The sequence below is a fragment of the Falco peregrinus genome, chromosome 1, assembly GCF_023634155.1.
Source record: "Falco peregrinus isolate bFalPer1 chromosome 1, bFalPer1.pri, whole genome shotgun sequence".
Lineage (NCBI taxonomy): Eukaryota > Metazoa > Chordata > Aves > Falconiformes > Falconidae > Falco > Falco peregrinus.
In genome coordinates this window covers 86,154,788-86,170,452 of record NC_073721.1, presented here as the reverse complement: position 1 = coordinate 86,170,452, position 15,665 = coordinate 86,154,788, and the positions used below count along the sequence as shown (strand labels likewise).

General features: G+C 38.8%; 1 protein-coding gene and 1 long non-coding RNA gene across 9 annotated transcripts in view; one reads left to right on the top strand and one right to left on the bottom strand.

The window, feature by feature from the left end:
• Window positions 1-15,665, top strand: part of FUT8 (fucosyltransferase 8) — a 187,533-nt gene that overhangs the window by 67,979 nt on the left and 103,889 nt on the right. The gene's annotated exons all lie outside the window — the stretch shown is intronic.
• LOC129783841 (uncharacterized) lies at window positions 6,962-12,634 on the bottom strand. The gene is made up of 2 exons (XR_008745867.1): window positions 9,311-12,634; window positions 6,962-9,125 (listed from the first exon to the last, which is right to left on the bottom strand). It is a non-coding gene; the product is annotated as an uncharacterized LOC129783841 (long non-coding RNA).

The following is a 15,665-nucleotide window of genomic DNA, read 5'->3' as shown; positions in this document are numbered from 1 at the left end:
CTTTCTAGCCTGTGTTATCCTATTAGTCTACAACTGCAGGTGCTTAGCTTCCAGAAGCCTTATACTGGAATGGAATCAGTACAGACAGAATGTGTAGGTGACTCAGCTATTGTATATCAAAACAAAATCAATAATAGTAACATTACAGTGAGCTTGACAAAAGCATCATTTGTGTGTCAAGATATGCATTTTACTTCTCTTGGGAAGATGCATGTCGAGCTTAAAACATGCAAGTGATTAAATTTTTAAAGAAAAAAACAGTCTTTTGTAATGGGGCAAAAGTGGTTTTTTGTAGCTTTCCTCAGAAAGGGGAAAAATATGTTTTGCATACAGTGAAAACATTGAAGTAGTAGCTCAGCTTTGATGTGGATGCCTGGCACAGAATGGGTCATCTTGGAAAGCCTTTGGTAACTTAAAAGAAACTGAAAAATGAATCTTCAACAAGGAAGTATCTGGCAACCTTAAAAATAGGTGATCTTTCTGGGTCAATTGTCATGATATGAATTTAAATTCATATTATGTAGCTCATAATGCATCATTTCAAGGTGGTGATATTCTGACTTAGCTGTAGAATCAGTTGCAATCAATTCTAATTTCCCCCCCTGCCCCAAATACATGATATACTAGCTCCCTCACATGATTATTGTTTCTTCCTGTTCTTTTCTGCTCTCTTTCCCTCCGTCTCTATGTTTTCAGAGTGGGAATGGAGAATAAATAAAGGAGGAGAAGCAGTCTTAAGATATGAGGAGCCCAGTAACTGTTTTGGAAGACTTTTGGCTACAAGCCATCAAATCAGAAGAGTTGCCTGTAGCAAAGAGCTACTGTTAAGTGGCAGGCTGGGGACTTTTTTTTCTTTATTTTTCATTTTTCTTATTCAAGTATGAGATGCTACATGAGGAAATTTTTGAATGACCCTTTTCTGAGGTTTTTGCTCCTTTATTTGTTTTTGCTAACCTGTAGTCTTTAGGGATCTTCCCTAAGACAAGTGGTGATGCCTGTAGAAAATTGTAGTTTCCAGTGAATCAACCATTTTACTTAGTTCCTTCAAATATTTGATATTAAAAACCCATATATTATATTGCTCATTTTCAGGTATAATACTTTCAAAATGAAATGAAGCACTTCAGGTTTTGGTCATTCTAGAATTTGGTGCAGTTAGTGCTGCTACAGTTGCTTTATGGCAGCAATACTAATTCTGAATGTAAATGCTTTTTAGGAGTTTACTTTCATTTTGTGTTTGTTTCACAACCTTATAGTGGGAAGGTGAATAGTTTTCTGTAGTATCAGGATGTTTCTCCTGTAAGTCAGTTAATAACAATGAGTATCACCATGACATCATTAATAAAAAGATAAAGACTGTTTTTAGAAGTTTGTGGAACATTGCTGTGAATCTCTTATGGAAGTTAATTCTCACTTGCTGTGTTTTAAAATCTTTCTTCAAAGTATTGATCTTCCAAAAGGTTTTGTAAAATGAGTAAGAATTCTGTTCAAACAGCCTCCCAATGTTCATCTTTAGTTATTAAAATACTTATGTTGAACTTCACCATAATTTGATTAGAACTTGCACAGTGTCATAATAACTTTACGGTAAGTCTGATTTGTATGGGAACATACATTTGTTAAGCTTCTTGGATATTTTTTAAAAAAAATTTGGAGGTGTTCATGTGCATGTATGTAACATTAAAGTGTTTATCTGACATGCTGTTTATTGAACAGTGCATAAAACTTTTTTATTTTTAAATAATTCTTTTAAATTGTTAATCTATACAATTACATAGATGTCTTCTTTCACCTCTTTACCTGTAAGGAGATTTCTGTTGACCAAGTGACTTGTTTCAAAATGTGAGCTTTCAGATTGCCTGAAACCTTTGTCTTTAGCTCTGTGCCTCTATTTGTGATGGTAAAATACATCATATACTTGAAACACATATACAGGTTTCTAATATGCTGTACTTAGCTGACATCTTGTCTCTTTTTGGGTGTTTGCTAAGCAACTTCCTCTGTTTGACAATCAGTATGGATATTCACATGTTAAATGATTGTATATGTGACACTGAATGGTTTTTGCTGTTGCAGTGTATGTGGTGTGTTGATGGTCTCTTTTTCTTTCTCTCATTTTTCTCCTACCCCAAGTTGTGTGAGCATGGCAGGGCACGTTGTGTCTTTAGCTTTCTCTCAGCTGCCTAGGCAAGCATTTGCTCCTTATTTAAGGCAAGGTTTCAATGCACAGAAGAAATATATTTTTAAATAAAAATATATTGTTTCCCCTACTTAAGGTTTTGTTTCACTGAGGTACCTTTGTGGTGTTGTGCTATGCCTTGGATAGTCTCTGTACTTCCTTTTTCTGTGGTCTGGGATTTTTAGCTTTTACAAAGGTTTGGAAAGACTTGCTTACAGTTTACTATCTTCTGGATGCGTGTCTTCACATTTCTGTCCATTAAATAAGTCTGTTTCACAGTTCTGTTGGGATTTTTTTTTTGTTAATATTACAACTTCTTTTTGATTGGTCTGTTGCTTGGGGTGTTTTTGAATAATAGCAGTTAGGACAGTATGAATTACACCTTTTTCCTGATGTGGCCCACTGTTTAGGACACGATGATGTTGAAAGATGTTCTCCTTGAGTTGTTCTTCATTGTAGATGACTATTCAACACTCTGGATTTTGGGTTGAACTGCTAGACATTCTCTCTACAACTTTTGTTGTCTTTTAACTTCAGTGAGGTAGTGCTGGACTAGATATCAATACTCTTTAAGTTTGCCCTACCAGACTGTAAAGATGGATGTCAATTTGGGTAATGTGACAGCTTACGTTATACCCTAAGACAACATCTTCAAACTGCAGATATGGGCGTGCTTTGTGTACTTCCTAGGGAGCAGGTGATGCTGTCCCTTAACAAGTTGTTGATGTTTTTTTCTGATAAAATTTTTCTCCTTCAGTGGCAGCTAGACTCATGGAATGCATGTGAGAAATCTCTTTTATCCTTCTTCTCCACTTGATTACAATGGATATTGCTTTTACAGGATGAGGAGTTCGGTATAACCTAGAGCAAAGAAATGATGGTCTCTCGAAGAGCTAGACATACATATGAGATACAGAGAGTGCAGCATAATTTAAGATGCTTGTTTGATTTTCCTGTACAACGTATTGCAGTGTCATGCATAGGTAATGACAGATAATAATTTTGCAGATTCTGTGTCTATGGAAGTGCTGAGAGAACATTCTCTCTATTCAGTGGGTTGCTCTTCAGACCTCTCTGTGGGTGCATAAAGTTACTTGCTTGTAGTTTATCCTTGGGCATGCTGAACACATCTCTGGTATACCCCAGTTGCTTCAAGCTATTGGGCCCAGAATAGGAAATATCCCAAGTATTGAAATCTGTCAGTAAGGTCATAAAACTGTGTCTTGAGATGTAATGGGACATGCTGGTATCTCTCAGCCAGAGATTTTTTGATTCTAGACTTTCCACAGAATGAGTTTGATACACCATTTTACAGAGCGTTGATTTTTGCTTACTTCCAAGTCCACTGTTTTCTAAGTCCTACAGGAGATAAGATCCTGCTTTTGTGTGACCAACAATATCTTCAGTTAGAACTTTCAGGACTCTGCCTTTCATGGCATGTTTTCTTATATAGATTGTGAGTGCATATACTATTCCAAGCGTATCGATCTCAGGTTCATGATTTGAATGTTGTGGCTGTTTAGGGTAGGCTTGCTCATTCTTCACAAGTGTAGAAGGGGAACTGTCAGATTTGTATGCCTGCCTAAGTGGGTTAGTCAGCCAGATGCATGTCTCCAGTGCTGGTCTGTTCATAGTCACAGTTGACTCCCTGCTTAAGCAAATGCAAACAATTTTTTTTTTTCTGTGTAACAATTTTTTCTCATTGGTTTGACTTTGTGAGTTTGTCTGTGCTCTCTCACTCTACGGTTCTGGTATTCAAGCAGGTAACATTCATGCCATTTTCCCCATAAAAAAGCTCCATTTATGGGGATACCAGAGTCTGCTGCCCTTTTATAAAGACGTTCTTTGTGTTTTGGCAACTTGCTCTCTTTCTTCCCTTCCATAAGTTATTTTTTTGGCTACTTGTAGACAGTATGGAGGGTCAACCATTGCAAGGCCACTCTCAGTAATCTTTGAATGATCATGGCAATTGGGAGAAGTGCCTAGGGACTGGAGGAAAGCGAATGTCACTCTGATCTTCAAGAAGGATAAGAAGGATGATAGAGGGAACTACAGGCTGGTCAGCCTTACCTTGATCCCAGGAAGGGTGATCAAATAACTAATCCAGGAAACCATTTCCAGGCACACAAAGGACAAGAAAGTAATTGGGAGTGGTCAGCATGGAGTCACCAAGGGGAAGTCATGCTTGACCAACTTTAACCTTCTGTGATGAAGTGACTGGCTTGGTAGAGAGTGGGAGAGCAGTGAACGTTGTCTGTCTAGACTTCAGTAAGGCTTTTGTCACTGTCTCCCATAAGACTGTCTGAGAAACTGATGAAGTATGGGGCTGGATGAGCAGGTAGTGAGGTAGGTTGAGAACTGGCTTGATGGCTGAGCCTAGAGGGTGGCAATCAGTGGCACAAAGTCTAGTTGAAGGCCAATAACTAGCAGTGTACCCCAGGGTACTGGGTCCAGTCCTGTTTAACTTCTTCATGAATGACTTGGATGTCGGGGATGGAGTGCCTACTTAGCAAGTTTGCTGATGACACAAAACTGGGAGGAGTGGCTAATATGCCAAGAGGACTGTCCTGCTATTCAGAGGGATCTTGACTGGCTGGAGAAATGATGATGGGAACCTCATGAAGTTGAACAAGTGGAAATACCAAGTCCTGCACCTGGGGAGGAACAACCCGATTTGCTGGGCACTGACTGACTTGAATTACCTTTGCAGAAAAGGACCTGGGGTTTCTGGTGGACAAAGTGTGAACATGAGCCATCAATGTGCCCTTGCAGCTAAAAATTTTGGCTAACAGCATCTTGGGCTGCATTGGGATTAGTGTTGCCAGCAGTTTGAGGGAGGTGATCTTTCCCTTCTGCTCAGCACTGGTGCAGCCACACCTGGAGTACTGCATCCATTTCTGGGCTCCTTGGTGCAATAGAGACAAGAATGTACTGGAGAGAGTCCAGCAAATAGCCACAAAGATGATGAAGGAGCTGGAACTCTCTCCTGTGAGGAAAGACAGAGAGTTGGGGACTGTTTAACCCAGAGAAGAGAGAGCTCACAAGAAATCTTACCAATGTATATAAATGCCTGAAAGTGGGTACCAGAGTGGGGGTGAGGTAAGAGAGACAGTGCAGCGTACTTTCTGGATCTTAGTCAGAGAGGTCCAACAACAAATGGCTTAAGATAACTGCAGGTGGCCCTGCTTGAGCAGGGGGTTGGACAAGATGACTTCCAGAGGTCCCTTGCTAGTTCACCCATTCTGTGATTCATTGCAGTGTTGTGGTTTGATGTTTATTTTCTCAAGGGAGGATGCTCTTCTGTTGGCTTTGAACACTTTTCCTTGTAGTTGAGACTGGATTCCAAAAAGAGTTGTGTCAAAACCAATATTGAGACTATTCATCTCATGAGTGTGCAGGGCACTAGAGTTTAAGCTGTGTATGGGTCTTAATTACAAAATAGCTTCTTAGGTTTCAGTTGTGCTTTTGACAAGCATTTTGTTATTTATTGCATAAGCACCAGGAATGATTCTCTCTTTAACTGAATGTCTTCTGATACCTACCAGCTTCTTTCCATTGTCCTGTCTCTGTCATAGCCTTGCTGCTTTTTTTTTTTTTTTTTTAAAAAAAAAAAACCAAAACCCAAAACTTATGGAAAGAATCTGAGGATGTTAATGTTCTTTACCTTATGTCAGATGCAGGATGGAAAGCAGTAGACCTGAGAAAGGGTTAAATGAGTTATGAGGGCAGAGGGAGCACAAAATTATTAGTTGAAATGCCTGAAGCATTTAGTTGCTGAAGGTCTGAATGTGTAACAGAATTCTGATTATTGGTTGGCAGTTTTTACTATTATGGTTAGCTTTTGTGAAATAATGTTTGATAAATACATTAACATGTAATAGGACTTGATTTTCCTTTGCTTTTGTCATCAATTGTAATAATTGTAAAGGAGTTTTTATACTAGGTTAGACCTATTGGCAATAGCCACTAGTTCAGGAGCTAGTGACACCTTTGCAAAAGATAGGGAACTGGTAGGCAGCAGTGTGGCATTTCTGTAGGGGTGATGTAATCTTGTTCAGGTAAGTAGAATGATTGAAATTAATTTTTTTAAATAAGAGTCTCATTAGTTTTTGTCTGAAGACATAATTGCAGTGTTTTCTATATTATTACTTGGGAAAGTTCTTTAGTTTTTGAGGGAGTTTTAACTGAATTCTCAGGTTAAGTGCCTGAATTGTTGAAATTAACCCGTGCTAAGTACTTGGGGATACTATTCCTTCTGGACAGTAATTTAGGCAACTAAATATTTTGAGTTTTATCTGACATTAAGATAGCCTTTAATCAAACTTTTTATGTCACGTTGACATCAGTTGACCAAATATAAATCCTTTTTATCTGCAGTTTTTGTTGATGTGATGTGTTTTCCCTGCTGACCAATGTTTGATCGGTCCTTTAATATAATGTAAATTTTTCTTGTTTGTTAACTTTGGGGATCCCTTCTGTAGTACTTTGACCTGATTCAAGGTCAAGGTTCAAGGTTTGCTCTTAGTTAAATAACATCCTGCTTTCTCAGGCAGGGTGCCCTCTCCTTGTAGTAGAGACTTGTGAGAGAATTACGTATTTTGGAAGACAAGCATAAAATTGGCTATGATACAGTGTAGTGAAGCTTTTCAAGTACTGTCAAGTCATGCCATGTTGGTTAAGGCATTCATGTGGTATTTTGAGTGTATTTTGCTACAGATTGTTTAGGAAAATAAAAGATTAATCTTGATGGCTTTTTGCTGTGATGGAGAGACGGGACACTGATGCAAGCAAATGTTGATTTATTGTACAGAAACACGAGTTTATATATACTTTTGGAAGCTTCACGTTTTAAACAGATTGGTTCTTGAAGCTAAGCATTGCATCCTAGGCAGTCCCCAATTGGTGGTTAACTACCATCAATTAACAGCAAGGTGTGACCTTTCTTTGGCGCCATCCTTGACGCCATCCGTCCCCCACTCCCCTATGCTCTCTCAGCATGACTCATCATGTTAATTGTTGTGTCTGTGCAAGCTTGAGCACGTTCCCCTCAGCTAACTGATTGCCACGCATGGTCCTAATTTCCAGCCCACTCCTGCATCTCCCCCTTCCTGTTGCACAAAAAGAACCTATGAAACCGAACGAGTCATTAGTTTTCATAAGCATTGTAAAAAACAAGGTATAAGTAATAGAACAAATAAAAAAAGCAACTAAGACATATTATCAATGTCAAAATAACCCACCGTCTTTGTTCCGTACAATTTTACAATTTCCCCTTTTTGTTTTTTGAACAGCTAGTACCAGGTTTGCCATGTTCTGCAGGGCCCTTGCAAACATGACAGCAACCAAGGTAATAGCAAACAAACAATACTGCCAATTGAGTGAATGGATGCCAAAAAGGCTGACATTTTCTCAGATTCTGATAACATGTTGCTGCAATGGGGTGCCTAAAACCCACGCAGCACATACCATCAAAATCCTCATAGCCATGTCCTTGAACCACCAACAAAAAGCAGTGGCAATTTTGACCCACATTCTTAATTGCCTACCAAACAAGGTGATTTAACTCTTTAATGCTTTCCCTGCTGTTATTCCGGATAAGAGAAGAACCAATCTACAGAAAGACAATTATCGACATTCAAAGTGTAAACAATATCAACTTCTTTTGGATTAACATTATACATAGGTGGAAGGGCACACCAAACAAGAACTGGTTCAGTCAAAAAGTTTGAAACATAGTGTCCTTTCTCTGAACATACTTCTGGGGTCATTCCCTTCATTCCCTCTTTTTTTATGCAACCAGAGACACTTTACCATAGCAGAGAAGCCCATATTTACATCTCTGAGCCCGGACACAAACCACAGCTGTATGCACCACCAGGCTCAGGGCAAAAACCATTCATGTAGTTACATAGCTATATATCTCTACAAGCATGCAGACACCTATTAAACACTAGATAACCATGTTTATCATAGCGACTCCCCAAACCCCTCACTTAAGTGTTTCCCACTTGCATTCCTGCCACCAATCCCTCAGACCCCCTTTCACCCTCCCCAAAAATACAATCAATGCATCGGGAGAGGGGGGGTGGGGTGGGTGGGTGAGTGGGGGGGAAGGTCTAGCTTCTTTTCCAGATCTATAGGACCTGGATCAAAAGGTTTATCAGTGTCAATGGAATCCTTGTCCGAGTTGTCCTGTTCCCGTGTTTGGTCCTGTGTTGTGAGGGTCGCTGCAATCAGTGACAGAAGCTTTGGGGGCAGAGGAGGTGTGGACAGAATTGCCATCATTGACAGTGTTTTGAGAAGAGTTGCGCTGTCGGTGGAATTTACAGCTTCCTCTGGTTTAGCACCGTTAGTAGAATTGGTCCACACTTGGCAAAGAGTAGTCAGAATTTGCCACCAAGGTGCTACATGCATTCCCGACACGGAGCTCCCCTCCGCGGCAGCATCATACAATTGGCTGCTGTATGAACACACTTTCATTTCTTTCAAAGTCTCTAAAGTTTCTTGGCTGCTCACCTGTCTCGATGCAGGTTGTCTGCCTGGTCCAGCCAGCAAGATGATTGTTCAGCCAAGCCGTCTCCTCCGGAACGCAGCCCTCTTCCACGAGCTGTCTTTTTTATCGACCATTTCCGTCCTTATTCTTGCAAGGCTTCAGAACACTACCATAGGAGTCACCATTTGAGGAGATTGAGGCACGGACTCTCGGATCTGACTAGAAGACCCTTCATGAGTCCATATGCGTCTCTTATAGGGGAAGACACCTGTTGCCCAAGTTTCCCACAGCTCACCTCTCAATTCCAGAGGGACCTTTTTTTTTTTCAATTCCTGCTTCCTTTTAGCAGCTCATTCAGCGTTCTGTGGGACTCGCAGCCTGCCGCTCAGCCTGGCGGTTCTTAAACCCATCACGTCAGATCCTTAAACGGATCATGTCGGGGTCACCAGTTTGCTGCGATGGAGAGACGGGACACAGCTTGATGCAAGCAAATGTCGATTTATTGTACAGAAGCACGAGTTTATATATACTTTCAGAAGCTGCGCGTTTTAAACAGATTGGTTCTTGAAGCTAAGCATTGCATCCTAGGCAATCCCCGATTGGTGGTTAACTACCATCAATTAACAGCAAGATGTGACCTTTCTTTGGCGCCATCCTTGACGCCATCCGTCCCCCACTCCCCTATGCTCTCTCAGCATGACTCATCATGTTAATTGTTGTGTCTGTGCAAGCTTGAGCACGTTCCCCTCAGCTAACTGATTGCCACGCATGGTCCTAATTTCCAGCTCGCTCTTGCAGCTTTCTGTTTTTATGGATTTAAAAACATAAAAAAATTAGTTATATAAGAATATGAGCTAGTAGATGGAGATGTGGTTTAGTGGCCCATCAGAAATGTTAACCAAGGTGTCAATTATGTGGTTATTTTTGAAAATAAATGTGAAAAATAGTACACAGAATTGTATCTTGTTCATTTGAGAGTGCTATCTCAAAAGTGCATATTGAACAGCTTTCCTCTTAATGTTTATATAGCTAATATAAACACGGAAACACTTTTTCACAGTTTTTCAGCATTTATTTAAATGTATTTTCTCATGACACTGATGTGAACTGTTGCAATATGCTCACAGTGTGCTAGACAGTAAAGGTGCATCCTGGGATTTAATGAAGATTATTGTTTCTTGCTGAGAAGTTTGTAAATAATGGCTGCAATTCAGTGGCAACTGCAAGTTAAATGTATTTATCCAATACAGTTTTTTGTTTATTGAGGGGGTTTCCATTGATCTGACTTCTGGGACAGTAAGGAACTACTTGTGTACTTAATGTTTCTCTGTGCCATTTCAGTTCTTCAAGTGCTCCTCAAAGTCATAAACAGAGAAACTTTAGGTTAATAACCTTTGTTAGTGGCTTTTCTCCTGAAGTCTCTTAGAAATATATGGTATTGATGCTCAAACTTCTTACCTTCCCTGGCAGAAGCAACCACAAGGAGACTGATTATTTATCTGGCTTAGACATATTGAAAGAGGTGATAGCTTTAACTGTGTCTTTTGAAATCATGAGTGCTTTGGAATGGAAACACATGGAATGTTCCTTTGGACAGTTCTTTTCTTGATTGTTGCTTGAAAACGTTGTATCTGTGGTGTTTATTAACGGCCATCACCTGGTGTTGAAAGCTATCTAGAGCTCAGAGCCTTTATGTTATGGTATGCTTATATTTATATGTTAGGTCAAATGTGATGATAGAGGAAAAAAGTGCTGTGAACTGTGGTTTCCTATCTGAGAGTTCTTCAGCTGTGTTTGCATGTGCTGTGTGAAGACTTACTGTTATTTTGAAGGTGGATAGTCCCAAGTGTGCACAGTTGGTATGTACTAACATTAAAAGAACCCCAAAATACAGTGTGACGGTATTTAATAATCAGCGTAAACAATTTTTGTGGTGTATTAGTAGCACATATGTCAGTGTGAAAAGTTTTTGCTGGAATGTAGTAAACCAAAATGGAGTATTGTCTTTTGAACTGTGATTTCTAATGGCATTTACAATATTGTGGGGACCCATCTTCAAGCTGCACTTATTACATAGGTGTAATTGGTGGCAGTTACTTGGTCAGCATGTGTAGTGTGTGGAGAAAGATACTTGGAAGGAAGAGTCGTCAGTTCTTGAGGATGCGGTTTGAGCCTCAGCAAAACAGTTGTCTCTCAGCTATCTTTTATCTTGCTCTTTTTTAGCTTTCCTGATGGAGTTGTATGAAGCATAGTGACAAGTTTGTCCTTCTTTATCCAGTAGACTCTCTAATGAGTTCAATGATGGGCAGCACTGATTTCAAACCATCTCTGTAAAGATATCTCCTGTGTAGTGGAAGCTGCTACAAAATGTGCTTTTAAAACAGGCTTAAGGGTACATCTCAATGTTTTTTAACATTGTCTCAATACTTTTTCTTTCATGCTTCCTGGAGTTCTTACGTATACTGCCTTTTCCTTTCCAGCTGTCCTCTTACTGGGATCAGGGTTTAGCAGAAAACCCAATTTCATGATTCTCTATCCGTTGGTGTTTGAATACTGCCTTGTCTTCCTTGCACGGTGTCTGTCAGCACCTCTTGACTGCTGTGGGAAACTGATCTAGGGCTAAATGTAGCTGCTGTTAGGAAGGAAAACAGAAATTGTTTGGTATAATTTGTAAAGTTCTTTGCATATGAAAAGTAGCTTATACATATAGTATAGATTATACATTTCCATATTATATCTATAGATATACGTGTATACAAATCTGTATAATTACGCTAGATTATATCTAATACTGGTCACATAGGGTAGCTTGTAGCACAGTCATTGGGTAGTGTAGGGAAACCTGAATTGCTACCAGTATATACTTGTTCTGGGAATGAATGAAGAGCTTTAAGTTGTGGAGCCTTTAACCCACAGTAAATTCATTGCAATGAGTCTGTTTGCTCTTTCATATATTATAGACTGAAAGAGGTAAAAAGATGAAATTCAGCTTAATTAAACTCAACATCTAACTTTAAAAATGATATTTGCTTTTTATCTCTAAGTAGGGAACACATATGTATGATTTTCTAAAAATTTCCTTTATAAATTAAGCATCAGAGGAACGAGAGAGGAATGCAAGATTGCCTAATGGGTAGTAAAAATGGGTGATATGAAAATAACCACTTCAGGAGGAACCTTCATGCATACATTTAGCAATAGCCTCTTCTTAATATCACACTATTTTAGTCTGTGTGGTGAAGCACGCTTAAGGAAAAGATGCATCAAAAATTATTCAAATATGAGCAACTTAAAAGACCTGAAACTTCTCTGAAATTAAATGTACCAATGTGTTAGTACATGATTTTCCCCTAACATTTAGGCTCTATAAAGCTTGGTGTGTAGTATCAAGGAATAGTTTCAAAGGCATTTCCTCGTGTGCTGTGAAGTACATACATTGTGTATTTTTTTTGTGTAACATTCATGCTAATGGAATTATAGTCAAAACAAATTTTCAGCTTCCTTTATTGTCAGGCACCACCAGCCATGAACAGACAAATTTCAAAAAGGTCTTTCAGATTTTTCTTATTGAAAATCCCTGACCGCTTCTTTGATCTGAATAGCTAGAATCTCAGCTTTGATAGTCTTCTTGACCTTTGTTTGAAGATCTACCTTTGATTAGCCTGTGTCTGATAAACATGAAAGCTGCAGTGCTGTCTTGCCTCAGGGGAAGCAGTGTTGTGTCTTCCTTTTCTCTCAATCTTCCAGGATGCTGAATGCTGCTTGCATCTGTTCATAGCCTTCCCATGGAGCAGCAATGGCAGCAGTATGAAGTTGATACTATCTTTGAAATATGCACAACTGCTGATGTGGTTCTGAGTCACAGCAGTGAAGTTGACCACAGTTGTGTTAATGTCACCTTACTGCTATTTGACCAATCAGTTAATAAAAACAGAATTACTCAAGCTGTTTGAGGATAGACTTTGGACTAAAATGCTATGATTTTTATTTGGTTCTTTGAAAAACTTAAAATAAAAGATGAAATTATGTATGAATTCCTAATGTAATTTCCATAGCGGTATCAAACTGTGTGCTCACTGTGGGCAGGTTTGAAGAATTCACCTTTTCAAGAAGGAAGGAAAAAAAAAGAGAAGGAACAGGGTAGGCATCTAAGGCACAATAGAAGGTGCTGTTTCTTTTAATCTGCTACTACATGAATTGTCTCAATACATGCATAAAGGATTCTTAGTAATTCTGTTGGTGTTCCTATTTCTCTTGTGTGTTCACTTCTCTTTCAATATAAATTTCTTGAACTAAAAGAATGTGTAATGGTATCTGTAGGAGTAGCTGTTACTTGTAGTGGGTAGTAAGGTATACATTTTTTCATTATTTTAAAAACTTTACCTCCTTTATGTCTGAAGTTTGATAGTCTGAATTAAATCCCGCAGTTTAAAATAATCCCTCATAATTAATAGCAAGGTCCTCTATTTTTTTAATATAAATATGAAATAGAAACAAAAGAATTGTGGTGGTGTGTGTTTTTTTTTTTTTAGCTTACAGCCGTGTTCCTTTTTGTTGTGTTTTCAACATCACAATTGTTTTTCAGTGACATCCATAGTACTGTTTTACTTCTTCTGTAAAGCTTACTGATTTAGATATTTTCTTTTGCTGGGACTGTCAAACATTGTATTCATAGCCTTGTCTTTTGATAGGATGGGTTTTCTCTTTTGAACTAATTACTGGAAACCATAACAAATAATCATGAGGCTGTACTGCACAAGCCATTTCCTTCCTCAAATTCAAACACAGGTTTGTTTCTTACTGAGTTTCAGACCTTATTTCAAGAGAACAGGTTTTGCCAGCATTTCAGCCTTTATTTCTTCTTCGTGTTGTCTGTATTCTCACTTACCACCTTTCTCAATTGGGCTTTTCTGAGAGCTTTTTCAGTTTCTTCTCTCAGTAGCCTGTGTCTAGAGAGAGCGTTCTCTGTGTGTGATTTCCTTGCCTCTAAATGTCCTCATTATTTTGGTTAAATTTCTAAAGACTGTTACTACTTTCCCCTTTTCTTAGTTTTGTGTACTCTTGCAGACTTTATCTACACTTAGGTTTTGTTTCCTTAAGCTGGTTTGATTTCAAATCCCTTTTGTCTGCATCAACACCGATAAAGTGGACCATTGTCTAATATTGAGGACAACTGGCAGGGACTGAGATTTGTCCTTTATGCTAATCTCCCAGCCTTCAAAACAGGTAGCTACATGCGTGGTAACATTTGGAAGTTTTCCCGGCCATGTGATAACGCTCAGACTGTTCCCAGAGGTTGGAAGTGTGCAGATGGCCTTTATCAGAAGTATTTCAGGGCTCGTTCTAACATGATAATTTGCATTTCAGTGTCTGGGAAAGTTTCAGGCATTAGTATATTGATGTAAGCTTTTAGGTTAACTTTTGTAAAGCAATAGTCAAGCCAGTTACCAAACAGAGGTTAACTGAGTTATATCTGTGATCTGCTTCCTGAAAGGCCTATCCTGTGAATTATTAATATTAAATCTTGTGCTTTGAATGATTCTGTTAGCCGTCTAGAAAGAATCCCGCAAACCAAAAGAACCAAAAAGAAAAAACAGGTTCTCTCAACAGTCCCTCCAAACCCTCATCCACTAAAATTTTCTTGTTTAGTAATTTATAGGAGATCTATACTTCCTTCTTACTGTAGCTTTCTCATTTTAATGTTCCATGGAGTGTTTGGCTTCTGGATCTCAGAACAACTCTACAAACCTTAGATATTTAAGACAAGATCTCCTGCTCCGCCACCTGTATCGTCCTTCCTGAGCCAAGTACACCCTCTAACTTTATGTAGTATCCCACTAAATATGTTGTGGCAGTTGAGTCATATTTTTATTTTCTTTCTGAGATTTGCAGCTCGTCTTGTTTTATTCCTCATAGTTTTTGCATTAGTTTACAGAGATTAAGGAAGCTCTGAAGATAGTCTACTGTTTGCCACCTTTTCCTCCCTGTGACCCTTTAACTAGCCATGCTTGCCACTCGTCACTGTGGAGCCATGATCTAGATTACCATTTCTAAGTCTTGTTATTTTATTAAAGAGGACAGTCTTTACCTTTAATTTGCTCACTGGTGATATAAATGACAGCAGATTTTTAAGTTGCCAGGCTGAGAAGCACAGATGGCTTCACATGGCTGAGAAGAAGTGGGACTCTGGGGAAAAGAAACATAATGTATGTTTTCCTGGATTTGGGAGAGCTAAAAGAGGTGCAGTGCTTGGACTGTTTCCTCAAATTTTACCCAAATTTGCACTACACATGGAAGCGTGTAATGTGTTAGCAATGTCACGGTTACATACATGAAACTTTGTAAAGGCAAAAATGTAGGGCTGGGGGCACTGAACAACGTGACCCATCTTCTGGGAATATTGGGGATGTGTCAGCTAGGGTCATGTATTTTTTAAATAAAAGGGAAAAATGAATCAAGTGGTTGGGCCAATGTGTCTTGGAGGAGGGGAGCAGGAAAGAACTTTGAGAACTGCGTTGTTTTTTTTACATTCTGGGTGACCTACCTTCTAGCAAGTGAATAGTTTAAGTGTGATTATATTTGGGATGTTATTAAATAATATAATTGTTTGGCCCTTTAATATGTCCATGAAATAAATCAGATTATGTACTGTTCTGTGTATTGTATCGGTTTTGTAGACTGTTCTTGATTTATACCTTGAGAAACCAAAATCACAGTATCACAAAGGGACTTTATAATTATAGCAGCTGTTTTATATTTTCTTCTGGTACTGAAACTCTTAAATACAATTTGTGCCATTAAAAATGGTGTACTCTTAGAACAAGGTCTAAGTGGCAAAGTCCTATCTGATACGGAAAAAGAAGTGTGAGGAAATCTTTGTCTTTTAGTCTTGTTTTAAGGATTTCTGAGGAATAGTGCTTCCAAATATGTATCTTGTGTGATTAAAGTAGAATTTCATTGAACAATTTTATGTCCTTCTGAAAACTGTGGTAG